The sequence below is a fragment of the Suncus etruscus genome, chromosome 3 (assembly GCF_024139225.1).
Source record: "Suncus etruscus isolate mSunEtr1 chromosome 3, mSunEtr1.pri.cur, whole genome shotgun sequence".
NCBI classification, from domain to species: domain Eukaryota; kingdom Metazoa; phylum Chordata; class Mammalia; order Eulipotyphla; family Soricidae; genus Suncus; species Suncus etruscus.
Window position 1 is genome coordinate 65,102,724 of NC_064850.1, and position 26,197 is coordinate 65,128,920.

At 51.2% G+C, this 26,197-nt stretch overlaps 1 protein-coding gene across 1 annotated transcript in view; it reads left to right on the forward strand.

The window, feature by feature from the left end:
• Positions 1-2,015: 2,015 nt before the first annotated feature.
• The window catches only part of LRRN2 (leucine rich repeat neuronal 2), a 48,482-nt gene continuing 24,300 nt past the window's right edge, over positions 2,016-26,197 (forward strand). Inside the window, exon 1 of the mRNA XM_049770627.1 lies at positions 2,016-2,301. The gene's annotated coding sequence lies outside the window, so the exon portion shown is untranslated. The remainder of the gene's footprint in view (positions 2,302-26,197) is intronic.

The window sequence follows — 26,197 nt, forward strand, 5'->3', positions numbered from 1 at the left end:
CTGAGCATGAGCTCTATAAGCTTGGGTACATGTATCAGAATTAATAGAGGATGAGTCTGTAGATACTGGAGCAATACAGGCTCTTGCCTTGCATGTACTACATTTGGTCCCTGAGCCCTCCAGCAGTGATCCCTGAGCATAGAGCTTGAGCTTGGAGCCTGAGTACCACTGGGTGTGGCCCCCAAACAAAAAAATAGTAAATACAAATAATAAAAGAGGACAGAGCTTGGTGAGCACGTCATGAGACCCCTGCTGAGTACCACAGTTGAAAATGTACAAGTATCACATGCTGGCATCACTCACACACACACACACACACACACACACACACACTATTGGAACAACAATACAGGGAAGAGAGAGGCAGGAAAAAAAAGAAAGTGATGAGTGGAGAAAAAGAAGAAGCAAGTCAGAGAAAATGCGAGCTATGGAAACGCCTGGTATGGTATCTAGCATAGCTCTCTGTCCTCTGCCCTGGGGACAGCCCGTTCTCTGCTTGCCTTCCTTTTCCCGTCTCAGCTGGCCCCCGTTTTCTCTGCCAGTTCAAACCCCATCCTTCCATCTGGGCTCAGCTGGAAGCTCAACTCCTCCATAAAACCTGCCATGAATAACCTGGGCCCATAATGGCTTTTTCTTTCTGTATTTCTGTGGCACTTTCATTATCCTTGAAATGTTAAAATGTGTTTCATGGAGTTCCAACTAGTCTCTCTAAACTCCTCAAGGCCATTATGCCGCACAGCATGGGTGAGCCAGGGGCGAAGGGGCGGTTTCCCGGTATAAGGGGAACTGGGGAACTGAATACCTGCTTCTGGACTATGTGGCCATGAGACATCCCTCCCCTATCCCCCATTCCATCTCATGCAGACAGAAGCCACAGGCCTTAGAGAGCTAACTTTACAAAAGCCCTTAGGCATAAAGTCTCCCCTAGCTGTGCCCTTGGAGAAAGCCAGGCAGCACTTTCTGGGTCTGGCCAGAGCTCAGGAGAGTCACTGAGCATCTCCCAGAGAGGTACCCAGGCAGATGCCCCTCCTTGGTAGGACTCCCCATCCCATTTCCCCATTGTGGTTTCCCAGGCTCTGCCTCTGCCCCTCCGGAGGGTGGCTGCCAGCCAGCTCAGCTTGCTGCACTGTTCTGAGTGATTTCCACTAAGGTGTGAGGTCCCTGAGCCCAGATTCCATCAGGACCCACCCACTCTCCTAAGCCCCACCAAGGGCAGCCACCAGTCTTCGCCAGGCACCAAGCTGCAACCCAGCTGTGCCAGTCCAGTGAGGTCCTGGCCCTGCACTTCACCCGGTGTCCCTAATGCTACCTAGTCCTTCAAAGCCACATACCTACCCAACACCCAGAGATTTCTGTCCTCTCCTGAGGGTCTTGTCCAGTACCAACACTACCCATATGGGCCTATGCTGGGCGGAGACCAGCACTCCATAAGGTGATCCATCCCATTCTCTAGGACACCAGGAGCACACGGTGGGTGGGGGGGCAGATGCTTGGCCAGCTCTGTACTCCCGACTGTTCTGGGAGTGGAGACCACAAGGCTAACCTGTGGCCCTTGATGCGGGCGCCGGGACTGACCCTTGTAGCCTCTGTTCCCCCCCATCTATCAGTCTGTTCTTTGCAAAAGGAAAGGGGCGAGGCAAGCCCGCAGAGCACCCGCATTCTCGGCTCAGACCAGGTGCAGGGCCCCCCTTTCCTGCAGGCAAGCCTCGCCCGCCGGAGAACACACCCCAGTGGGCTGTCCCCCTCCCGTCTCTCCACGCTGCAGCTTCAGCTCCCCCACCATCCCTCCAAGGCGCCGCCCAGAGTGCTGCCGGCCTCGGGGTGCTTGCGTGCACGTTGGGGAGAGGGGGGGCCTGTGGCCACTCAGGAGTTAAACGGCAGCGGGACCGGCGGGGGTGGCGTGGCCTGCAGACGGGCGGGCGGAGGCGACCGACCGGAGCAGGCTGGAGGCTGGGAGAGCGGCGGAGCGGCGAGCCACAGCGAGCGGAGGAGGGGAGCGAGGGGGCGCGGGCCGCGGGGGGCCGGCTCCGTCGCTCCGTGCCCGGCGATCGCTGCGCGCAAGGGGGGCGCCCGGCTCGCCTGCCAGCCTCGGGCCACGTCGCGCGCGGGACTCGGGCGCTGCTGCCCTCGGCCTTCCCCCCGACTCCCTCCGTCCCTGGCGTCGCCCCCGGACAACTCCGGAGGAGCGAGCGCCCCGGATCCTTCCTTCAAGGGGCTGCGCTGGCGGCGATTAGCGGATCTGCCTCCCGGCCGGGGCTGCAGCGGACGGTGGCTCCCCCGAGCCCAGACGGCGCCCGCGGGGTGAGTGTGCGGCTCGAGACTGACCCGGGCAGTGGGGGGACGGGGCAGCGGCCTCCTGTCGGGCCGCGGGGTGCGGGGGTGCTGGGGCGAGGCGCGGTGGGGTGGGGACTGCCTGCACGCTCTGGACGAGGGGGAAGGGACCCCGGCCTCCTCTCGCCCAGAGGCCCGGAGCACCCCCAAACTGTTGCTAGGCAGAGCTGGAGGGAGGGTGTGACGGAGAGGGGCCCCTGGGGACCAGCCCCCTCTCCAGATCTCGCTGGCCGTGGTCGCCGTGGCCTTGGCTCTGTCCCAAGTCTCCAAAGCATTGACCTGCCTGGGGCTTCCCGCGGTGGAACATTGGGGGCGGAGAAGGAGCGACCCGAGGCTCGCAAGTGGCCAAGCCAAGGGTGGGGAGAGCGAGCGGGTGTTCCGGGAGGTCGGGGTGTCGCAGCCCCCATCTCCATGCAGAGGGCGTCAGCCACAGGTGGGCCGGCCGTCCTGCGGGGCGCAGAGACCCAGCCCTCCGGTGCATATAGACTGGAGCCTCATTGAGGTTGAGCCGCTGGGTTAAGGGGTGCTCTGCAGAAGACCTAGTCCCTGGAAGTCCTGTGTGCGGGTCCCCTTCTTCCCACCCGGAGCTAGAAGGGAAATGTCAGGCAAGCTTTGTGCTGCCCTGGGGCTGCCGCAGCAGCTCCCATCTGTTGGAGCTTTCTAAAGGCGGTGGGCAGGATCAGAGAGAGCAGCCTGAGACCTCAGGGAGGGGGCAAAGAAGGGGCCCTGCCAGCCTGGCCCCTCATCCTAGGAAACTGGGGATCCCCAGACATCTGGCCCTGGCAGCCTGCGATGGTCACTGGCGCAGGGTCCTCTTCCCCTTCCCCTCCCCTACAGAACAGAGTGTGTGTGTGTGTGTGTGTGTGTGTGTGTGTGTGTGTGTGTGTGTGTGTGTGTGTGTGTGTGTGTGTAGGGGCCGGGTGTATGTGGGCCGGGTGTGTGTGTGTGTGTGTGTGTGTGTGTGTGTGTAGGGGCCGGTTGTGTGTGTGTGTGTGTGTGTGTGTGTGTGTGTGTGTGTGTGTGTGTGTGTGTGTGCAGGGGCTGGGCCATCCCTAGTTCCCTAGTCAGAGATTCTTGCTTGGGGCTGACCCACTTCCCTGGTGGGGAGAAAATGGAGCTAGAATTGGAGGGGTGTGAGCTCCCCCTGGGCTGGCTCTACTGACCCCCCCCCCACACACACACACACACACGCACCCCAGATCAGGAACCCTGTGTTTAGAAAGAGGAAAAGCAGGGCTTTGGGGACTGAGAGCTCCCCCAGGACTGGCAGAGCACCCCCTAAACTCATACCCTCCCCTTGGCATGGAAAACCCCCAAGGAGACTCCAAGTAGTCACAAAACTCTGGAGCAATGTACACAGGCTGGCAGGTCATCCTCTCTCCTGGTCGCCAAGTCCCCACTTTCAGGGCCTCCCTTTTCTCCCCTCATTGTTCTTCTCAGCAAGCATCCCTTAGCTTCCTAAACATACTGCCTTCTCCCCACAGTCTCCTCTCCTCCACACTGTCCCCCTTTCCTTCAGCCTCCCTCCCTTCAAGGTCTCAAGTCAGCCCCTGCTCTAGATTCTGCTTCTGAGACCACAAGCAGGGCCTGTGTGCCCTCCACAGCCTCCACGCCTGGCATGCTCTCACAGTGGCTCTGCTTGGCTCCAGAGGGAGAGCCACGCTGGAAGGCCTGGCTCCTACCATTTTTCCTTCCTATCTCCCACCTCCCTGTTTTTAGTTGTAAAGAAATGGAAAAATCTATTACTTTGTTTAAATGTATTTCTTTGTCTATTCCACAATTTTATAAATACTGAGCACTGTTTGGGGAGGCAAGTGTACAGCAAGAAAACCTATAGATCAGAGTAGAGCTAACAGTGTATTTGGACTTGCCAGGCTGTTCCAAACCCCATTGTTTGGGATGGCTGTATGCTTGTGTTTGAGTGAGTGTGTGTGTGTGTGTGTGTGTCTGTAGTGTGTGTGAGAGTACATACATCTGTGAATATGTGTGATGTGTGAATATGTTTGCATGCCCATGTATGTGATGTGTGCAAGTGTGTGTACAATCCTAATGAATCCTCCTCATCATCACAGTGATACAGTGATGGCCATCACAGTATTAAAGCACAAAGTATCAAATAATGTCACAGTCCCAAAGCACAATACCCCAGGTTCCACAAAGCCTACAAACCCTGAATCCTTATAGCATGTCTGACCTGTTCCTCCCTCGTCAGTGATCTGGGGGCACTGAGGGAGAGCCAGTGCTTAAGACAGAGCAGGGAGAAGAATGAGGAAGAATAAGAAAATGTGCCCTTGAGGTCCTTCTCAGCACCAGAGAAGCTTTCTGCGAAGACCTCATTTGATCTTGCAAGCACCGATAAGATCTGACCGAAGATGACATTTTAGAGCTGAGACTATTCAGGACCAGAGAGACTAAGGCACTTGCCCAGGTCACAAAGGTCTCCATCCACTTTGAAATCGCAGTTTCCTGCAGACCTTTGGGCCTGTATTGGCTGATTGTGCATGACTTGTAGAGTTGTTCAGAAATTTCATTGTGACCCTGTGTTTCCGGAGCTTCCCTGGTTCTTCAGGCAGAGTATTCCGATATAGGAGCATGCCTAGTAGTTGCACAAAGATCCTCAGTGGTCAGAAAGGCTTCCTGGAGTAGATGGAGACCTGGGAGGGCATGTAGGAAGGTCTAGCTTTTCCTGATGTTGCCACATCAATGTGCAGCCACTCAATTGCAGCCAGGTGGGGTTGCTGTGAAATTGCAGTTTCCAGCAGGATCAAGCTGTGGGATCTGGGTTCTAGGCCAATAACGAGTCAATGCACTGCTATCCTCAGACGCCTCAGGCACTTCAGCATGTCTGGGCTCTGTAGAAGTTCCCGGGCCAAGGCAAGAGTAGAAGACTTTAGAGTTTCACTTTGAAGAACTACAGGGAAGAAAGACTAAGGACAAGCAAAGAGGCTGGGTATGGTGGAGAAGGGGAGTGACACTGGAACAGAGGGAAAAGGTTAAAGACAGATTCACTCAGAAACACAAACTGGAAAACAAGAGACTTGTAAAAAAAAAAAAAAAAGAGATGTCGGACAGCAAGGAGCTGGGATGGGGCTGCAGGGGCTCCCAGAAAGGCCCTCACCTGACCTCAGGGAGCTTTTCCCCCACTCAGTTCAACCACCTTTTCTAACAGCAGGACCAGGACAGAAGCATGTTCAGATTTTGCTCTGCCTTCCAAGGATACTGAGTAAGAACAAGGATTCCTAAACCCCATAGCTGGGTGACCTTGGACAGGTCACCTCATCAGGAAATGTTTGAATTATAACATTTGCCTGAGTAGTGTACACCTGGCATGGTGTAGGGGCTTTGACGAACCTGGTATGGAGTGGGAACTCTGAGCATGGTATGCCCACAGGGCTCATAAGTGTTTTTTGGTAGTGGCATGGCCTTGACACAAAGGCTTGAGTTTCTCTATTTGAGGTTTTGGAGTTAGTTCCAAGAGGAGGTTCTCTGTGGGGAAGACTCATAGAGGGTGTACCAAGGGAACCTGAGGTGCTGGCACATGCAGGTTGATCCTGGTAGCTACCAGCCATCCCAAAGTCTGTGGCCCTTCAGGGCAGCAAAGCATTCAGCTGGCTGCATAGTGCCTCCTACACACTGTAGCCTGTAATGATGTTCTCTGGGTGGGGATTGGGGCTCTCTGCCAGGCTGGTCTCTTAGCCTTCCATTTGTGCTTAGCCATCATCAGCCTCACACACCCCAGAGCCAGACTACTGCGACCCTGGTCCTCTAGCCAGGTGATACCTTGGACTGTGGGAACAGCCTTTCATGCGTGTCACCAGGCTGGTCTGGCCCAGTGCTTGGCTCTGCATTGCTTCTCCCCACACCTTCCCTGCTGCTCAGCATTTAATGGGCCAGAAGCGAGTCCCTGATGAAGATCAGGATCTTCATCTTCTCAGCTCCATTCACACTAGTGACCCAGAGCATGCAGCTTGTCCTAAGTGCCAAGAACTGGGCCAGGTGCTCTACTGCATGGTCCCAGCTATCCCCCAAAAACTGCATCTTCGGGGGTGTTCTTGTTTCTCTCACTTGAGCCAAGACTCCAGTCAGGTCTGAATGAGCTCCAAAGTACAGCAGTGGAGAAAATCCCTCTCTGACCGGAGGTCTCCTTTTCTCATCATCCCTGGAATTTGATATTCTCTGGGATGCATTAGTTCATCCTCTGTCTTCCTCCCATCAGATCATCAGATCCTCACTGCATCCCATCCCCTGAATACTGCTTCCCCTTCTCGAGAACAGGACTGAGAGACAGGGCCTCCCCTCTGCCTCTGAGCTTCTCTGTAAACCAGTGTCCCTTCCTCTGTCACACTAAGCACTTTGCTTAGGTGGTCTGGGCCAGACCAGACTCTCGCTGGACCAAGAGTCATTGGTAGGCCTCTGCCATAGGTCCTGGACCCTGGGTGATTTGTTGGGCATGGTAAGCGCACAGGACACAGAGTCCACATTCGACAAGGGAGGATGGATGCTGCTGGTGAGGGGACTGAAAAAGAACCTCCTTTCAGAGGTCTTGTGTGCTCACAAACATTGCAGGCAACCAAGTCTTTGAGAAGAACCACCGGGTCTTCTTATGGGAGTGCTCAGGGGGTAGAAGTAGGAAATAAAGGGCAGGGGAGGTTTGGGTTGGCCACAGAGGGCTCAGTATGTTTAGGAGGGCAAGTGATAATGCCTTGAAGAGGGACAGCCAACCGGTGGGTGGGCAAGCTGGAAGTGTGAACTCTGGGCATCGGAAGGAGGTAACTTTTCACCTCTCTTCTAGTGCCCCTATTTCTCAACAGACTTCTGAAAAGATGGTGAAGGGCTCTGGGATCTCAGGGGACTTCAGCAGCTCCTGCCCCTCAGGGGAATCTCTAGAAGGTTCCAGTGTTTTCCTCTCCTTAACCAGACAAGGTGTGGCCTGGACCTCCTCATCCATCTTTTCTTCTGCTCTTGTTTTCAGAGGGGGCCATGCCCTGCTGTGCTTAGGGGTCATTCCAGCAGTGCTAGGGGGCTTTGTGGTGCCTGGTGTCCAACAGGGCTTCCTGTACTCCAGCCAGTCATACTCTCTGGACACCAAAGATTTCTCAAGCTGCAGCTGGGGCCAGGGACTTGAGTGATCAGGAGCACCCATTGGACCCTGCCTTTGCAGAGCTTAATTTTATTATGACCCGGAGGCTGCTCAGGTGAAACAAGTAGAAAGCCAGTGAGGGAGGGAGTGTGGCTGCCGCAGGAGCCTGCTGAGATGGTAACTTGCAGCTCAAGTCTCAGTCAGTGGGGCCAGGGCTGCAGGGTCCCCGGATAGGTGAGCCCCAGACCTGGGCACGGAAGGAGATGGGCTTTCTACAGAGCAGAGGTGAAGGATTGGGAGGGGGACATCATCTCACCTTCTAAAGCCCCAGTGAAATGAGTTCAGTGGGTACTTGCCCTTTCATCCCAAGATGTTGGGGGTGGTCTTGGTATCAGAGGGTACAAAGAAACTGAAAGGTCTTTACTGGTAAGCAAACCTGCCGATGGGCTGGGGTGGCAAACTTGTACTCTCAAGAAATAACGAGGGAACAATACAGGCAGTATTTAAAACCAAGTGCTAAACTGTGTGATTTTGACTATAAATGTTATCAGAACTGTGAGCTGTGTGGGCGTCTACAGGGAGCTCTTCCCCAGGGAGGTGTTGCTGGTTCAGGCTGGGAAATGGGATGGGGTTTGATGTGCAGAACGGTTCTCCCGGGGGAGCCCATAGATTGGAGTGAGGGAAGAAGGGTGACCAAACTGGGAGGGGGACAAGACAGCAAGTGGGGAGCCCCTTCATTGTGTGATCACCCTTTCCTATCATCCAGGTTTCTGAGCCCCACCTAGATTCTCTGGGTGTAGGGATGGCCTTTAGAATGGAAAATCCTGCAAGTTCCTGTTCTTTGAAGCCTTTTTGCCCACTCTCCAGTTCTCACTGTTCCCCTCTCTTCCTCCAAACTCCCTGAGCCCGTCAATTCCTCTGTTGTCAGCAGGCCCTTAGAGCTCCACTGTTTCCCACTCTCAGCTTTTGCTCTCCCTCCTCTTGACCTGGCCTTCAATTTGGGAGGTTGTATCATGTTAGGGTGACTGAGAAGGAAGGAAATGGCACCAAACATTCCTCTGTCACCACCATGGGGCCGCTCTGTCCTTTCTCCTTTCAGGCTGAGTTTGTTCTCATCCTGCATGTGGAGGCAGCACTGGGGCAGAACGGGCTCCACGGGTAGTGCTTGCACCCCAGACCTAGGTAGACCCCAGCATGAGAGCCAGAGCCAAAGGTCTGAGGGACAAAGTCCTCAGCAGGGTAAGCTTCTGGCCTCTTTAGGCCCATAGAGTCTCCCACTAGCTCTGCCACAATGTTCCTGGCACCACCTCCAGGATGCCAACGAGCCGCTCAGCCTGGCTCACCACCAGAAGTCACCGGGCAGGAACTGCGCAGATTCCACTGCCCGGGTACATGCTCTGGTGAGTCTGACTTGACCTCACTGAGCCTCAGTTTCCTCCACTGTAGATGTGGGTGAATGGCCCCACTTTATTGGGGATGTAAATCTAAGCAAGAGATGACGCTGTTGAGTGCTTCAGAGGGAGTCAGAACTCTGGTTGTGACTCTGGCTGTGTCTCTCTCATATAATTCAGGAAAAAAGCCACAAAGCGCTGTGGAAAGCAGATTGCCCTGTGTTTTTGCAGTTGAGGAAATGGAAACTGGGAGATATTAAGTAACCTGCCCAAGGCTACACACAATCAGCAAGTGGCTGAGCCAGAAATCAGCCCTGAAGCTTCCTGATGCCAGAGCCCCCTCTCAACCCCCTCGTCTGCCGAGCTCATCTGTGTAAACTACCTCTCCCAAGCAGAAAGCTCAGGAAATGTCCCTTCCCGCTCTGCCGATTCCCCCGGGCCGCTCCCCTGAAATGAACGGCTTTCCCAGTACATCACATTTCTATTTCTTCCCCACAATCCCTGGGAGGGACTGTGGAGCAGAAATGGGAATGAGCTGCTGTTTTATACTGGGGACAGAAAAAGAAAGCTGATAGAGGGTGGAAATTTGCATAAAATCGTAAAGTCCAGGCTGTGATAACTACCCCGGGCACCTTTCTCTGGGCCCGTCTGGCCCAGGCAGATGGCATCTTGCAAGGGACTGTGCCATGGGGGAAATGAGAAGACACCAGTTCCAAGGGCACCTCCGACACTGCCAGCACTAGAGCGGGTCTCTGTGGACTTGCAGGGTGAGCTGGCGGGTTCGAAGCACTGTGTGCTCTGTGCTCTGGGCCCAGTAGGTCTCTGAAGTGCTGTCAAGTCCAGTTTCTGATGAACGGGCAAGAAGACAGCGCTGTCTGTGGGTGAAGGAGCTGGAGAGGGGCTGGGGTTGCATGTTCATGGCATCAATAACTTGTCTGCAGCCGAGTCAGGCAAGGAAAAGGGTTTGGGGAAAGAGGAAAAGAGAGGGACCCGAGCGATAGCGCAGCAGCAGGGCATTTGCCTTTTACATGGCTGATCTAGGATGGAACCTCGGTTCAATCCCCGGCATCCCATATGGTCCCCCAAGCCAGGAGCGATCTCTGAGCACAAAGCCAGGAGTAACCCTGAGCATCATTGGGTGTGGCACAAAAACAAAAACAAAAAACAAAAACAAAAATAAAATGTCAGCAAAGAGGAAGAAGGTCAGGCCGCAGTGGGATGAGAGAGGAGCTTTGGTACTGTGCACTCAGGTAACACTAAGGTACCCTTTGTCCTGGATTGCCCTGCCAGAGATCTCCCTGCTGTACCCAGCCAGGTTGGCATAGGTACTGGTCCTATCAAGGAGGCGGGCAAAATTCAGTGTCAAAGCAAAGTGACACCAAGTGTGGTGCCAGGTTTAACTGAGTTTCACCTGCTTTGGGGATGGAAGGAAATAGGAACCAATGTCTGTGGACAGGGAGAGGCAGGGTTCCTCTTTCCTGGAGTCATGGCCAGGCTGACATCTTGACTGAGCCCAGAGAAACCTGTTTGGGATTTGGAGCTTCTGACTTGAACAAAAAACTGTGTTTTTCTTATTTTGGTTTTTGGGCCACACTCAGTGATACTTAGGGATTACTCCTGTCTATGTGCTCAGAAATCGCTCCTGGCTTGGGGGACCATATGGGACACTGGGGATCAAACAGAGGTCCATCCTGTGTCAATCACATGCATGGCAAACGCCCTACCACTGTGCTATTGCTCCGGCCCTGAAACTGTGTTGTTCTATACACTGAGTTTCTAGCATGATCCAGCAGCAATGGACAATGAGCACAGGCTGCCATGGTTGGCACAGAACCCCACTGACCGTATCCCAATCTCCAGGAATTGCTTCATTTCTCTGAGTCCTGAGAAGTCCCATCTGAAACTATGTCTGAAACAGACCCAGTTACTTTGCCAATGATGGAGCCCAGGCCCTGAGGGTAGTGGCCAGGAACCCTGCTGCTGCCTCACAGGAATCCCCAGTTCTTCAGCTCATCTCAGCCGGGCATCCATTGTCAGCCACTGCCCAGTGTCTCTACCTATGAAGGTCTGGGAGGAAGCAACAGTGATTCCCAAACTTGAGAAGTGTGGGAGAGTGTGATGGAAATAAGCCCTGCCCTCAGCCCCTCTCTGGCCTCAGTTTCTCCAATCATAAGCAAGCAGCTCTGATAGGGGCAGACAAATGTCCTGCCCAGTCTGGCCCTGGGACTTGATGTCCAATGTCCAGTAGAAGGAGATAGAGGTCTCTGAAGCAGGGTGCGGGCCCTCACCCTGTGGGCCAACTATCTGGATTACAGCTAAGAGTGACAAGGGGGACATGCAGAGCTGGGGTGAGAGAGTTCAGAGAGCCTTGTCCACCTGGAATTAGTACTCCAGCACAAGTGTGCTGTGTCCCTCCACCAGACAATGTGGCCTTCCCAACACTCACAGTACACCTGAACCATGGGCCAGCCCCCGGGGCTGCAAGCTCTCATGTAGATCTCCATGGCAACCCCACATTTGCTGTTCTGGTTCCTAATGACTTATTGGCATGTGTGGTAATTTGCAGCGCTTGGCAGGCAGTACTAGGGGAGCTGGTGAGGAGGGGCAGTGAGAGGGACTCCGCCCTTCCTGGTCCCCAAGCTGATAAGCATCAGAGGAAAAAGCTTCTAGCCCAGGACCCTCTTTGAAGAGCTTCCTCTAGCCCCAGAGAGGCAGACAGATGGACAGACAGATGCAGAGCACAGCTGCTCACCTGTCAGGTAGGTGTGGGATGGGCGCTGGTGGTTGCTTGCATGGTGTGGTCAGAGCTCCTGTACCTGGATGCTTGGTCTGCTCCCACAGCTGAGAACCTCCAGAGCCAGAGCCTCTCTATACCCAGAGCAACAGAGGATGCGTGGCAGCTTGCCAGCCCAAGCTCAGGCCAGTAGCTAGCTTGCTGAATGGCTGCAGCGTGGACTCAGCGGTTGAAGACACTCTCCTCCCTCTTCTGCAAAGCTTATTCACCACAATGGAGCAAGGACCCTCAACAGTTCCCTGGCTCATGCCTCCTCTCTTCCACCCACCGATGATACTGTTGGCACACACACTCACATAGGTAAATACACTCACGTATGTACACACACACAAACTCACACATTTACAAACACTCACACACAAACTCATGAACACATATACATATATGCACTCACATGAGCTCACGCACATCCATATATACAATACGCACTTACAGAAACTCACACATTCACACTACGTACATAAATTCACTCACACACATACTCATGCATGCATTCACACATACTCACATTCACACATGCACTCACATGCTCAAGCACTCTCATACAATCGCACATAAACTCGCACACACACAGCCTTCGGTGCCAACTGTGAAACCTCTTCTAATGGCTCTGTGCTCATACCAGGTCTGGGACAATGACAGCAGCTCACCCTGGCCTCATTCTTGGCACAGAAGAGGCACCAATAAATAGTAGAAAATTCCTAAACTAATCTTAATCACCTACTCAAACAGGAGCAGTGAGAGATATTGAGACAATCCTTGGGCTCATAGGGCCTTTATTCTTTAAATATTTAAGGAGAGGTAAAGGCATTGGTATTTATTGAGCATCTACTTAGTGACAGCTCCATGCTACTCCTAGTAAGATTTCCAGGGGGGCTGCATGCTAGTCTCTAAGTCCATACATTATAGAGGGTGCTGAAGACTTGGGGCCAAAGATGGGGGCCCAAGGTCAGTGGTATCAGTGAGCTTCCCAGATTCTCTGGAGAGAGGCTGGCTGTGAAGCTCCCTGGGAAACAGCAAGGGTATTTGAGGACAGGGTCTCTGTCCTGTCAGCAGCCAGCATCTGCCCTTCCTCTTTGCCTTGTCCCAGGTGCTGGTCAGGATGCCACCAGGTGTGCTCAGTATGGCCTCCTCACACGTACCTGGAAGCCTTAGACTCAGCAGCTCTGAGCACCACGGAGGGCTCAGGGAATGTAGGGAGACAGGGCTAGGAGGGGAGATCGGAGCAAGTGTTATGGCCCAGGAGGAAGGCTCCTGCCTGCTGTTGACCAGTTCCTGGATCTCTCTTCAGCCCCATCCACTGATGGCCTGATTTCACCCTGTAGAATGCAGCAGGTTTCTGAATATAGTTTTTCCAAGAGCAACTCCTGTACAGACGCCACTAACATCCTGGATCTGGGTGTCCGCTGGCTCCTGCTCTTTTCTGCCATCTTTATTTCCTCTGCCGTTTCTTCTCTGCCAGGCGCCTTCTAGAACTTTCCTGCCAGCACTAAAACTTCCTGGGGCCTGGTGTCTCTGTACCCTCATCTGAAAAAGTCCCAGTTCAAATTAATCACTATCTGGATGCCATCTGCCTGCATCCAGATAACAGAAAAAGACACAGTGAGGCAGATTGGTAGCTCTAAAAATTCACCATCAGCAGCCCAGCTAATTCTTCAAAAGTGCCTGGTGTTCCTACCACTTCCCTCTCCTCCTTCCCAACACCTTCCCAAACCCCACCTCCACCCTCACTTGCAGCTGAGGACCTCACTTCCCACTTCTCAGAGAAGCAGAAGGGACCAGAACACTCACGACTTGTCCCCATTTACACCCCAAAATGCACCTGCCTCTGCATCATACATACGCCCTCCCCTCCTGCTCTACACAGGAGGCAGCATTCATTGCAGGTGTGTGTTCTGTATCCTTCCCTCCACACGTCTTCAACAACCTTACTCAAGCCCAACTCCATATCCAGGCACCACTATCTCTTTTCTCCAAACAGGCCATGCACACTCCACTTTGTTCATGTTGTCATGAACAGGGTCACAGCCCTTTGCGAGTGGTGCCCAGGAGTCTTGGTGGTGCATACTTAATGCACACTGCTTTGTACTCCCAGCTCTGCCCTCTTTGGTAACTGCACACAGCTGGCTATGATGCTCTGGAGAACACAAACCAATATACCTACCACCGAGGATCCCATAGGGATTTTGCTTGGCACATATGGGTGGCATTAGGGATCAGATTTGTGGTCTTCTGCTTGTAAAGCAGGTGCTTTTTGCCACAAGTCAGATTTCTTGACACTGTTGGCACTGGCTCTCTCATTCTGCTCCTCCCACTTCTTTGCCCTCTCCTCTTGCCTCCTTACACCTCACTGCTGAAACAGCTCTCCACATCACAGGTCAGATCGCTGTGCGCTCTGAGCCTTTCTCTCCCCTCACACATTCTTTGCCTTGGCTCTTGTGACCCCATGTTCTTGGCTTTTCTTGTTTTTCCTAAGTCATTTCTGATGACTCATCGTTCTTATCTCCTTTAAGCATCAAAGACTCTTGCCATCTGATTCAGTGTTTTCTTCCCATGGGCATGACCTGAGACCATCTCCTGAGTGACTTCCAGTATCAGATACATGCAGATGACACCCCCGCCCCCAATGGAGACACTGAGCTTTTTGTTTGAACTTCACAGCTTCACAGACACATGCCCAGTTAGATGGGATGTCTCAGGAAATCCCAGAATTAGCATAAAGACCAGACGGTTATGATTCTTCTCCTGTTCAGCAGTGTGTGTTGTCCAGTTGTGTCCTTCCCCCTGCTTCTCCACCCCCTCCAGTACCTCCTCCAGGCTTGCAGCATTGTGAGCAGTGCCAGGATCTTTGTCCAATCCCCCTTCCCCCCCATGTTCAGTCCTTCACCAGCTCTTGTCTCCAAAATAGCACCTAAATCCTTCAATGTCCCCATTTTCAGAGCCTTCTCTTCAGGCACCTCAGTTCTTCCCTGGGCCACTGTAGTCATCTTATTGGTCTTTAAATGGATATTTTGTATAAAAGAAATGGGGGCTGGGAAGATAGTACCTCCATTAGGGTGTCTGCCTTGCATGTAGCTCACTAGGTTTGATCCTCAACATCCCAGAGGTATCCCCCAAGCACCACCAGGTGTGTGACCCCTGACTGCAGAGCCAGAAGCAACCTGTGAGCATCACACGGTATGACCAAGAAATAAAAAGTCTTGGCGAAAAAGCCAGAGGGAAAAGTTGAGCATAGTTTTGGTAGACCCGATGACCACAGCAGCCAGTGTTCCCTGTAAAGAATTTCCTCCCTCTCCCCTCATCCTAAAATTCCTTGGCGAGCCAAGACTCTGGCCAGATTTGGAGATTAACTGTGCCTATCAGAGGCACAGACTTCCCATAACCCAAGGTACTTTCGGGAACAATCACCATCGTTTTCCACATTTGAACTGTCTCCACACTCTGTAGTGCAGGTGCTCAGTGTTTAGTTTTTTGTATTCCTTGAACCACCCAATAGAGAAACTGGAGCATTTGTGGCAATGATGTGTTCCAGTGGGGGAAGCACTGCTCAGAGAACTTCAGTGGCTTGCCTATAGCCCTGAAGGGCCATCCAGAGGCTTGACTCCAAGGTCTCTGGAGTCTGCACACGTGCTGACAGAAATGGCAGCTGCAGGTTTGTACCATCCGGCAAAGAAAAAAGTGGTCCCAGCTGCCCAGCTGGGCCAGGGGTGGGTCTATTGTGTGCTGCCCTCCTATGGAGTACTGGTGTGATGGTGCCAAGTTAGCTTTTGGGCCCTCTGCCTCCCAGACCCACACAGGAGAGACTAGTCTGTCCTAGCAAGCCCCTTGGAGAGAGCCAGTGCATCCTGAGTGAAGGTAGAAAGGATCATGGAGGACACAGAACCCCACCCTAGCCCCTGACACCAGGCATAGTGTCCTAACTCTTCAGGCACATGCTATGTCGCTGGTGCAACTCTCCCCTCTGTGCCAGCCTCTCCCTCCACCTTTGTCTGCCTTACAGATAAAACCCACTGTCTCTGGTTCATCAGCTAGCCCAGGGGTTCCTCGTTCTTGTGGATCTTCGGGGACTTTCTTCCAGCTGGAGTCTTTCATTTTCTCATTCCTCAGCCTCAGGGATGAGCTCTGTAGATAACACTTCTGAGAGCCTTTCCACTGTGGACTTAGACCTTCCCCCAACGGCGATGTTCATGCCTCTCTAGGCCAGACTGACATGTGTCCTGCTGACATGCCCTGAGCTGAACAGCTGCCACTATATCTGAGCTGGGTACTTGTCCAGTACTTTGTGTGAACTTTCACCCAACTTCGAAAGAACCTCATGTTTGTGGTTACTATCATCTGTTTCCTTAACTTTGTCCTTTTAAAAAACCTTTACTGATTTATATTTTATTTTAAGCACCACGGTTTACAAAGCTGCTCTGCATAATTTCATAAATAAAAGTTCCAACACCACATCCTCCACCAGAGTGCTGGCTTTCCTTCACCATTATTTCAGTTCACACAGACATAGACACACACACACACACACACACACACACACACACACACACACCATTCTCCTCATCAGGAAGACCACATCCTCCACCAGAGTGCTGGCTTTCCTTCACCATTATTTCAGTTCACACAGACATAGACACGCGCACACACGCACACACACACACACACGCACGCACACACACACACACACACACACACACACACCATTCTCCTCATCAGGAAGACCACATCCTCCACCAGAGTGCTGGCTTTCCTTCACCATTATTTCAGTTCACACAGACATAAACACACACACACACACACACACACACACACCATTCTCCTCATCAGGAAGCCAGTTCTGTTTCTATTGCCTTTGTGCATATTTTCTTCCCCTACCATGTTTCTTTTTACCTTGCACAGGAGATACATAATTCCACTTATAAGTAAATTACATGATTTCATCTTTTCTTATGGCCAAGTAATATTCCATTATGTAGATGGACCACAGTTTCTTTATCCAGACATTCATTCTTGGACACTTGGGTTGTTTTCAGATTTTGGCTAGTGTGAACTGCATAAATGTCATTTCTGAGTAGTGGCTTTGTCGTAAAGTAAGATAGATTCACTAGAAATAAAGGTAGCACTTTGCCTTGTAAAGATTCATTAGAAGTGCAAAGAGACACATAAGGGGTCCTATAGGAATCTCTCCAATAGGAATTTTTTCTTACCAGAGCATATGCCACCAACATGTAATTCACAGGTCTTGTCCAAATTTCCCCTCTCCATGTGTGCTGCCCATATGAGAATACTCACCAGCACACACTAATCTCTTTAACCAAGTACCCCCATCCTAAGCCCTGGGTACTCAGATCGGTTCTTTTACCCTATGATTTTGTTTCTGCACAAAATTATAAAAGAGAAGGAAAACAACTTAATTTCCTTGAGGTTCACCCAGATTGCTGCCTGTTACCAAGTTTGTTTCTTTTGTCACTGAGTTGCCTTCTATGAAAGGAGCATACCAATTTGGCTAACCATTCCCCTACTGGAGTACATTCACATCATCTCATTTCTAAGTGAGAACAGTAGCTTGTCCAAGCTCACACAGCTGCTAAGGCACTTCATGTTTAGAACAAGCAGGTACTTAGTGGTTGTTCCTTGTACCAAGCTCAACTGAATAAAGGTTCTTGGTTTCTGGTGCACTAAGGTCCCACTTAGCCCCCAGCATGCTTCGGCACTTTTTTGCCAATAGGATGTAATGAAATAGTATCACTGTTAGCACAGGTACTAGCAACGTCTGATTTACCCTGTGCCTACACATCCACAAGAGAGAAATAATCCCTCCCAACATCTTACATAACTGAACTTTCTGTTTTATTTGGAATATCAGAAAAGCAAAATTGGGACAGTAAATATGATCATACAGAGCTAGTGTTTTAGTGCCGAAAATGCCCAGAGCTATTGTTTCCAAATTAATATATGCCATATTTGCATGGTATTTGCATCTGACTTGCAGGTGGCTCACTTTATCAAAATGCAGAGAAACCCTTCCAGCTCCTGCTTCTTGTCACCCCACCCCCGCCCTCCCAGCTGTCACTGGCCCAACTACGCCTGCTCCTAGCTCCCTGTTCAAGGCTGTGGAAATGCTTCCCCCTCCACACCCAGGGGAAGAGTCAGCCAGTGTTTGCAGTGGCAGAGCAGTCCAGCCCTCACACCTCAGTGGGGCCTAGGGAAGTTTCATTAAGGATTTGTGGTGCCTCAGGTGTGGAGAGACAAATTCGATGAGGTGATTGGAAGGAGCCACAAGTTGGACTGATCCCCACGCTGGGCACAGTGCCCAGGAGATGGGCTTGCTTAGCATTTCTGCCATCCCTCTGCCTGGAAGGGGAGGGACAAGTGCCAAGCACATGGCCCGGGATACCAGGGCACTTTGAGGGAGTCTGTCAAGTGTCCTCATTTTCCACCAGAGCAAGGCCTTGCCAGAGGAACCAAGCCAGATGAACAAACAGGAAAGGCAAGGCTGGCCCATTCCAGAGGGTGAGAAGGACCAATCTTCCGTAAACTGCTCAGGGGTTATCCCAACCACAAATCACAAACAATGATACAGCAAACCAGATTGTATGGTTCCTAAGTCAGAGGTTGTACGAAACAAAGGGACCAAGGAAACAGGAAAGTGACCTGTGAGGAGCCGTGTCCCACAGGCCTGGAGAAGTAGGCTTGGGAGCATGGGATGCCAATGTGCAGGGAATGGTAAAAACAGAGTGTTCTGACAGATGTTCTGACAGATGATGGGATCTAGGGACCTCTCAAAGCCATTTGGGCTGTGACCACCAACTCTGGGGAGTCTGAATTATCTGTGGTCAAGGCATGGCCAGGGCAGAGTCAGGAATTGTTTTCCTGGCTGGGGGCCACTTGGCTGCCACATGTCATTTCATCAATGTCAGGGGAATCCAGTCAGGCTTTGTGCACTGGATGGAAAGCAACAGGCATAGGTGATGTTCAGGTGAAGCAGAGGGTGTGCCGCTCTGATATAACCTCCTGGCCACTCTCAAGAGAGCAGCCAGACCAACCAAGCTGTTGGAGAAGGGCTGATGGGCATGTAGGGTCATCTTGGGGCATAAGTGAAGGGTCTGAGTTTGGGCCAGTGTTTTAAGGATTCAAATGGAAGTTTGGACCCATATACATACACACACACATACATACATAATTTTATTATATTTCTATTTGGTTTTGGTTTGGTTTGGGCGGGGCATACTCAGGGGCTACTTATAGATGCCTGGGGTTCAAAGCCTTGGGCATACAACCTGGGGCAAATGCTTTGCCTATGAACCACATCCCACTCTTTTGGTGTTTTATCAAATGGGGCCACTCCCTGTCATGCTGATGGGCCACTAGACAGCAGGCCATGCCTTATGATGCTCAGAGAACTCCAGGAATGACTGTGTCCTGTGGTGTTGGTAGGGAGGGAACTCGTATGTTGAGGATGGAATTCAAGGCCTCACATGTGGATGAGCTCTATTCCTGGCCCCCTTTATCGTTGTTTTTAAAGGTGGAGCAAGGGTGAGAAAAGGACTAAATTTCCTGAGGAGGAGGCATGGGAAAAGATTCTTTCTCTGATTAAGGAAAGTGAATAAGGGCAGGCGGGGCAGATGGTAGGGTGCAGTCATGATAGTGAGTAGAACTCAACTAGACCTTGAGGCCAGCAAGGCCATCACTCCAAGGACAGGGTGTAGATGGCAGCACCAGCAGAAGCATCTAGAAAACAGCTCTGCTTAGAAAGCCACAGCAACCAGGGAGAGAGGGATTGAGGATTGCAGCAGAGGTCTGGGGCAGCATCGATGGAGCCCTAACAGGCTGGTCTGTCTTTTCTTTGTCCCCTGCAAGGCTTTGGGAGGACAGGTGGATGTGGAGAGCACTGCTAGTTTTTCCACTGAAATCAGTGCAGCCATGACCTCAGTGACCTTTCCTTCTAGGAGCTGAGCACCCCAGCTCTCCTGGGAGCCCCTTCTTCAAGGAGACCTGCAGGCAGGAACCACCAATGAAGAGCTGGGTATCTGGCCTGGAGCCAGGGCTGGGAGCTCTCCACTGTTGTCAGCTTGAGGCCATTCCTTTTCAGCCTGACTTATCCATGATCGGCTTCTAGAAGAGTCCCATTTGCCCTCTGCTGCTCTCCCTGCACTGTTTTCATTTTTCTCCCATCCTCAATCTTGCAACAGCAGCTTAATAGCCTGTGAGAGGGGCAGACTAGGGAGATGAATGCTGGCCGGCGGGCGAGGCGCCCTGCCTCTCCATTAAGGAGGGGTGATGGAAGGCAGGAGCAGAGATATGGGTAACCCAGGAAACACAAACAGACACAACAAGTAGCTTGCAGAATAATCCAAAGAGCATTCACACTTGCGCTTGGAGGGTGCAGCAAAGGTTTCAGAGGCCTCAGGTTGCAGGTTAATGAGGGCGGACTTGGGGAGCACAGGGACCAGCTACTTGTCTGGGGAAGGTTGTTTATTTATTTATTTGTATTTGGGCCACAGGCAATTTACTCCTGGCTCTGTCCCTGGGGATCACTGCTGGTGCTCAGGATCTAACCCAGGTAGGCAGGATACAAGGCAAAAGTCTTATCCACTATTCTATTGCTCCAACCTGGGCAGATTTTTCTTTATCTGATGGTCAGTTTCCACCCGTATAATGGAACACACAGAATACAAGGTGCTTGTGAGACTCAAAAATGTTTATTTGTGACTTGTCAATAGTGGGTGAGGAGACATAGGGGGGATAGGGAGGGTGATGGGACTCAGTCTTATGCACCTGAGTTAAAATTCTAACCATGCATTCGTGGCCTTGAACAAACTGGTGAGCTTCACTGGATCCCACCTGTCTGAGGTGTGTGAGTGACCCTTGTCAGAGAATCATTACAAGAATCACTTGAGAAGATGTTTGCAAGGAGCTAGCAAATGTAGCTGGCCAGATGTTCTCTCATCCTCTCCCCACACCCTGTCTTCAGCTCACCCTTCCTGCATTGCATCCTCCCATGCCTATCTCACACACTCCAGCCACGCAGCTTCCCTGGCATTTCTCTCCAGAAATACCACCACTGCACCCTCTGTAGCCTTCTCTCTCACCACATCTTCAGTCCTGACATTATTTCTATCCACTCACAAGGGCTGGCAGAGGCCCTTTCCACAACCCCATTGGGTCTTTAGGCCACTCCACAAAAGCCCACCTGTATGTGCCCAGCCTCAGCCTCTGTTAAAGAGCTACAAAGGAACCTTTGTTGGTAATTCTCTTCCCCCAAGAAGTTGTAGCTCTGTATTATCCCAATGAGACCAGAGAGATGCCCACTGTCATGTGTTCTATTCTAAAGATACTTCCCATGGGCCACAGTGTGACCAGTCTCTAGCATCTCCTACCCAGGGCATCTAGGAGCCCTTCATTACCAGCTACTCTGCCTGACCCCGAGAAGTCTGGCCCTTAATGGCTCCCAGGAAGCGCCATCTCCCTAGGGAGGAAGCTATGCTAACAACTATGCATGATCGCACTGGAAACCACTGTCTGCCCCCTTTCTAATTGAACCCCTGATTACAGATGCCCACAGATTCTAAGAGTGCAACATGATATTCTATGCACAGGGTAAAATTACACACACCCAGATCTAAACAGCATGCCCTTGCCCCCCCACTTCTATAGGCAAAACCCCCCACAAGAGGGAAGCCCATGCTCCAAACTTGCTTACTAAATTTCAGAGAATGAAATTGGGCTTCTTACACCCCATCTGCCTGGGCCTCATGCTGTCATTCTTTGTTTTGGTTTTGGGTTCACACTCAGTTGTGCTCAGAGATCACTACTGGCAGGCTTGAGGAACCGTATATGGTGTCAGGGACTGAACCCAGGTCGGAGATGTGCAAGGCAAGTGCCCTGCTCACTTTACTATCTCTTAGGTCCCTTTTCTCTGCCACTTTTAAGGCCCAGCCACATCGGGCCCAGTCTCTATAGTTGTAACAAGGCAGGCACGAAGGAGGTGGTGAAGGAAGAAGGGAAGAACAAGGAAGCTATCTCATCACAGCCTCCTCCATGCTCTTCATGGACTGTGGAGATAACCTGGTCACCCCCATAGTGCTCCAGTGCCTCTGAACCCTCTCAGGGTTGCGAGAGCCTGGGCCCTCCCCTCACAGTGTCTCTGTGGCAGCTACTGGGGACACTGATTTGTTGTGCGCACTCGCCAGAGCAAACGCACATTCCCCATGAAATTGGCCAATTTAGGCTACAAATGAAAAGACAAATGAGATGGAAATTGCACAGAACAAACCCACTTCTCCTCAGTGGGATCCATCATGACATGCTGCGCCATACTACCTGCTTCAACTCGGTGAGGTGGAGGTCACCAGGGTTTCCCAGGATGGGAAACTCCTCTCAGCTAGCCTGATGGCAGAGGAGTCCCTGAGATGCTTTTTAAGGGGCATCTGGGGGAAAGAGGGTGACACAAAAGAAACTTCACAGCCTTCTCAAAGGAGGAAAAGCTCAAAAAGAGGCCATGGGCCGGGCGTGGGCTAGGTGTTAGTAAGTCAACAAGACTTGGTTTAAGGGTCCCCCCAATTAGGGGAGGAACAGCAAGAAAGGGAAAAGTGGGTGAAAATGACAGAGAACAGCCAGGCAAGACAGGGGCATGTGTGATAAGAAGGAATAGCAGGTGGCAGGGAAGAGGGCAGAGCTGGAGGTGAGCACAACCAGAGGGAAGAGTGGGAGCAGAGACACATGGGGAGGAAGGGTTAAAGGAGGTGTGAGGCTGCCCCTGCAATCAAAGAAGCAGGCTAGAGGGGAGTTCCAGGTGGCTTTGTAAACTGACCACCCTATTCTTGCTCCATTGTCAGACTGGGAAGGGAGTGCCTGCAGGAGAGAGGATCCACAGCCAGAGTCCAGCCCCGGGCTTCATCTCAGCTGACCTCCAAGCTGAGGGAGTTGCAGGGGAGGAATTTGTTTTTATTGGGACCCGAGCTAAATGCAATTTTCATACTAATAATAATAGCAACACTTACCATGAGCCAGACCATTCTAAGCGTTTAGCCTGTATTAACTTATTTAACTGGTAAATCTACTGGAGGGAAATACCTAAGCATTCTAGAATCATACACAGGAGACTTTGGTATGGTCTATCTCCTCCACCCTCTCACACTCTCTCACTCTCACTTACTTAAAATGAACCATGAGATCTGACCACTGAGCCCACTTTGCTGAGGCACAGGGAGGCCCAATAGATGTCCTGAAGGATAAGGCTGGTCCTTTGTTGTCTGCAGCCCTCCCTGAGACTGCATTTTTCCATTATTAGAACCCAAGCTCAGGCATTATACCACTGGGATGTTGCTAAGCCCTCTATCACCAGGGAACTGGTTTCCATAGCAACAGAAGTACACTAGACCCTTGACATTCTCAATCGGTACATCATAGCTTTTGATGAATCCGTGCATTACCGACCACCACATATTTTTCCCCACAAAATGCAGTAAAGTATGACTATGAAATGCAACAATGAAAGCCAGTGAGCACAAAGGCACCCTCTTATGATTCTCTGTGAGTCTCTGGGACCTGGTGATCTGGCACTTACAGTCAGCATGGCACAACTGCTCAGTCAGATGGGGATATGAGGGCAGGAAGCATCTTCACCCCAGGTAGCTTACTCTGCCTCCTGCAAACAGGTGCTAAACTCCTCTGGTTAATAGGAAAGCACCTTAAGAGCAAAGGAAATTATTTTTGTTGATCGTGTTAGGTTTTGTCATTTTTTTTGGAACACACCCTGCAAACTTTCAGGGCTTATTGGCTTTGCCCTCAGCAATTACTTCTAGTGCTTCTTGGGAAACCAAATGGGATGCAGGTAAACCTAGGTTAGCCTTGTGTTAGGCAAGCTCTCTGCCAGATCTCTCAGCTCCAAGGGGGAAAAGGAATTTAAAAGCAGCAACCCACAGCCTGAGGATATAGTAAAGGGGAAAGCTCTCACCTTCCATGCAGCTGACCCAAGTTCAACCCCAGCACAACTGGGTGTGACCTACTACCCCACTCCCCCAAAAAATGAGGCAGGAGGTCAAGAGAAAAGAGCCAAAATGGCAGTGATGCTAAGATTAGAAAGAATCACAATGAGAAGAGCTGAAAAGAAATACTTGGATTCCTGTCACAGAACCACAGTGAGGCAAAGAAGTTGGGGATGCAGCAGAATACCTGGATTGGGCCCAAACAGGACATTGCGCCTCAAAGATTCCCCATCCTTTATTACCCCAGACCAAGCCTGGCTTTGTCCAGGTATCCTGAGAGAAATCTCCAAGCAGCTTAAGCCCCATCCCACAGTTTAGGAACACGAGTTGGGTGGGTAAAGACTGGAAAATGGGGCTTTGCCAAGCATTATACGAGGGGCAGCTTCTTGCCCTATGGCCTCTGGGAATGCTTGTCATATTAGGGGTCTCCTCTGAACCTTCATGAGACTATGAGTCTGTGAAATGCCACCCTATAAAGATGAGCCACAGCCAAGAACTTTTATTTTTGTTCTTGTTTATTTTAGTTTCGGGGTCATACTCAGTGGTACTCAGGATTTACTCCAGGATCTCTACTTAGGGATCATTTCTGGCAGTGGTTGGGTACCATCTGAGGTCCCAGTGATCAAACCCAGGTTGGTAGTGTGCAACCAAGTGCCTTCCCTTTGGCCCCTCAGTGTTGTTTAAGGAAAGAGTCTAATACGGAAAAAGCTGGGGATAAAACAGGCAGAAAACAGCTGGAAGAAAGCAAGGAAATACTAGGAAAGCCCCTGCTGCCCTTCAGGGCTCCCCCAAAGGGGACAAGAGACCAGCCCCTGTGCAGGCTTCATTCATGCTCAAGGTGTGCCAGCTACATGTTTGCAGAATTATCTCACCATCACCATTAGGCAATTCCTAAAGACATGCATCATCCCCAGAGGAACCCCAAACTCAGCAGTGTTTCCTGTCCTCTCTCCCCACCCATCTTTCTATCAGTGTCACTTCCTGGACATTTTCTTGTGGGCCCCAGTGGGTAGCTTTTGGGGCTGTTGCAGGCCTCACATCACCTCTAACTGCCAAGATGTTCAAAGGGCCTTTTCAGCATTGCATTAGCTCTTCATTGCTGTTTATGGCTAAGTAATAGCACGTCGTATGGATATTTCACATTTTATTTAGACACCTACTCATTGATGGGCACTTGCATAGTTTTTGTTTTTTAAAGCAATGCAGAGAGCAAACAGGAGCTTAGAAATTGACGATCTATTCTATTTTCTTCCCTGAAAACAACTGCTTCCCACATTGCAGCTCCACCAGGCATGGAGCACAATTAATGACAAACTCACAGAGACACAATGTTTTGAAATTTCAAAATGTCAAAGATAAAGTGAAAATTCCACAAGTAGACTTTAGGCTAGCAGCCGACTTCTTGAAGGAACCCTGGAAGCAAGTAGATGAAGCTTTAAGTAAGAGAGAACATTCTTTCCCACCTGAAATTACGTATTCGTTAACTCACAGATTTGCTATGGCAGAATAGACATTTAAAATATGCCGCCGTTCAAGAAATCTGCCTTTTTTCAAAAGCTTCCTGAGAATATAGCCCATGAAGGGATAGATGAACAGTCAGAACATTTCTAGACACAGGGACAGGTCAGAGAGGAGAGGTACCATGGTGATGTCAGTGGTGACCCTGGGAGATGGAAAGGAGATTCACTCCTATCTCTCCGTGCTTGTCCACTTTTCTGGTTGTCAGTAATAACACAGCTCTGTCTGTAACTGGTCTTTGGGTTTTGGGGGTCATATCTGACTGTGTTTTAACCTCAGGGACCACTCTTAGTGATGCTCAGGAAACCTTATGGGGTGCCAAAGACTATTTTGAACCCCACATTCCTGTTGGCCAGCTTGCTCCATCTTACATCTCTGGTCAGGAGATTGGGAGCTGGATTTGGGCTCATTTCCTGACCATCAGTCTGAGGCATCCTTTGAGGTGCTTGTGCCTGGCCCTGTGGGGGCCTGAGCTCCCAGACAGAGCTGGAGAATTGACAGGACTGGGTGGTCTCAGTCATACTTTTGATCTTCAGATCAGCAGCAAAAGACCACCAAGTTCCGCAGGTCACTTTCCTGCTCAGGGTCTCAGTTTTTCCTCTTTAAAAACCAAAGTGATTTAGTGAGTAGTTCTGACCTTCCAAGGCTCTACCTGTCCCAAGAGGTCCAGGGAGGAAAAAGGCAGCTGGGGACTCTGAATTATCTGTGGAACAACCTGAGAACCACCTTCTAATGCCCACTGCAACCAATTCTGCTCTCCACCACCACCCCCAAGCCCTGCACAGAGGGCAGAAGAGCTGGTTTCACTTCACCCAGGCCTGGTCAGGTGCCAGAGCTGTTGAACTGCCAAGGCAGGTGAGTGTGGGGTGACAAGCACCAGGCAATCCCTGCACACACAGATTCAAGAAGTTGGGTTGGGGGGCTGGGATTAGAATGGGAGGCGCTCCTAATGGAAATCGCTCCCATTTATCCAGTATCTACTCCACGTGGGGCTTTTGGACATCTCTAATCTTTACAGCCACCCTCCTGCAAAGTAGGTATTATTACTCTAATTGTACGGAAGAGAAAACTGAGACCCAGAGCAATTAGCTTGCCA